This window comes from Dermacentor silvarum, chromosome 1 (assembly GCF_013339745.2).
Source record: "Dermacentor silvarum isolate Dsil-2018 chromosome 1, BIME_Dsil_1.4, whole genome shotgun sequence".
Classification (NCBI taxonomy): domain Eukaryota; kingdom Metazoa; phylum Arthropoda; class Arachnida; order Ixodida; family Ixodidae; genus Dermacentor; species Dermacentor silvarum.
This window is the reverse complement of record NC_051154.1, coordinates 351,400,377-351,402,543: the sequence shown is the minus strand read 5'-3', so window position 1 is coordinate 351,402,543 and position 2,167 is coordinate 351,400,377. Positions and strand designations below refer to the sequence as shown.

General features: G+C 48.2%; 1 pseudogene; it reads left to right on the top strand.

The window, feature by feature from the left end:
* The first annotated feature begins 527 nt into the window (after positions 1-527).
* LOC119444740 (uncharacterized) lies at positions 528-1,620 on the top strand (annotated as a pseudogene).
* The last annotated feature ends 547 nt before the right edge of the window (positions 1,621-2,167 follow it).

Sequence of the window (2,167 nt, the reverse complement as noted above, 5' to 3'; positions counted from 1 at the left end):
AGAGATTCTTAGCACCCTCTGCCGCGTCGCAGGTCTGACCGCCGCCTTGGTCATGTGCTCCGCAGCCGCTGGGGACTGAGGGCCAATAAATTAAATTAAATTAAATGATGGGGTTTTTACGTGCCAAAACCACCATATGATTATGAGGCACGCCATAGTGGGGGACTCCGGATTAATTTGGACCACCTGGGGTTCTTTAACGTGCACCTAAAGGTACGTTCGTTTCGCCTGCACCACTGTGAACCGGTTCACGGCGGTTCACGAGAAGTTCAGGGCGAGTGCAGGGCTAGATCGGCGGTGGCGGCCTGACCGGACAGCAGCGCCACACAGAATCGAATGCCGAAGTGCAGACGTTGTGCAGGCCTTCTGCTTTCTTGTTTCGCATGCGCGGCATTATGTCTCGGTCCGTCTCGACGTTGTTAGTGTTTTGGTGTTCATAGTGCCAAATCACCGCCTTTTTCCTCACCGTTGCTTCTGTGGACGAAGGTCATGAACGCTGACCTGCTTTCACTGTCGTGCATGTCGCCATGGAGCTAGTGGAGTGTGAAAGTGACGACGAATTTGACGACCTAGTCGCGATAATGGCAGTGAAGCTAGCAAGAGTGGACAGAAATCGCATTCCAAGATACTGTGAGGGCGTCGTAGGCCGGTACTTCGGGTTTGAATTTAAACGGATGTTCCGACTGTCACGCGAGACGTTCAGCGATCTTGTCGCCCGCTACGAATCGCCTCCGTTCTTCCCCGATTCTCCAGGAGGGCGCACACGGATCACTGCCGAGAAGACTTTCTTGGTGGTACTGAGCTATATTGGAAGCCAGTCGAGTATGTACTGCCTTGCTGACAGATTTGATTTATCCGAATCTTCAGTGCACGTGTACATTGAGCGACTGTTGAACTTTTTAAACAGCATAAGCGGAGAAGTCATCGCATGGTCTAGCGGGCATGATCAAGAAAGGACCAAGGCGGGCTTCTTGCTAAAGAGCTCCGGCAAAGGGCCGCGTAACACCATAGGCTTGACGGGTGCCACATAGAGATCAACAAGCCGGCTGAATCCTCCCAGTCCTACTTCAACCGCAAGAAGTTCCCGTCTGTACTGCTCCAGGGAATATGTGATAATAGGAACAAGTTCATCGACGTTTTTATCGGTTTTCCTGGATCGGCACACGATGCCAGGGTGCTTCGTGAAGGCCGCTTCTTTGAGGTGGCAGCGATGAGATGTGATGGTGGTTACCTGCTCGGAGACTCTGCATACCCCCTGCTTCCATGGGTGTTGACGCCGTACCGTGATAATGAGCACAGTTTTCCGGCATGGAGAAGCGCTATAACAAGTGCCACTCTCAGCAAAGTTGTTCTATTGAGAATGCCTTTGGTCTTCTAAAGCAAAGGTTCCATAGGCTTTATTTTGTTGACGCTGCTACAATGAAGCAGTGCTGCCTCATAGTAATGGGTGCTTGTGTGTTACACAACATGTGCAATGAAGAGAGGGATTATTTTATTGAGCTGCAAGAAATTCCACAGCTCGAAGATGTTGGAAATGATGACGAAAATGACACTACTGACCGAAGTTTGGCTGCTAATTGTGAAAATTTGAGAAATGCGATTGCACAAAAGCAGTGTTAGTGTTCCATTTTTTTTAATGGAGCACTTTCTTAATGCGAGAGGTGCTGATGTGAAGCATTCTTTTAGAGTTTTATAAAAAAATAAACATTCCTTCATGCTCAATGAAGCGTTCTTGCAGAGTTTTATAAAAAAAAACATTCCTTCATGATCAAAACTTATTTATTAGCAGCACATGCCTCAACCGCACCAACAAGGCGCTTCAAAAGTGCCATTTTTTTTTCTCAAATCGCAATTTCCGCTCCGGCTTTGCAGCCTTATATTCCTCAACAAGAGCCTCCACAGAGGTAGTAGATTTTCTTTTTCTTGCAGGGGCATCTTGGCTGGGGTGGTGGGATGGCCCTGCCTCCTGGCAAGGCTCTGTCTCCGCAACAGTGCCCTCTCTGAAGCATAAAAAAATCAGGCTTAGAAACAACTACATATCAAGTAGGGCCATTGTACCTGTTGTTTTCAATCATCTGCACGGGCACCAGGAGGACTGTTGGAGTGATATGGTGTTCCTTTTCAAGCACTTCAGCCAGTTCCCTAGAAATGATAAAATATCAGATAC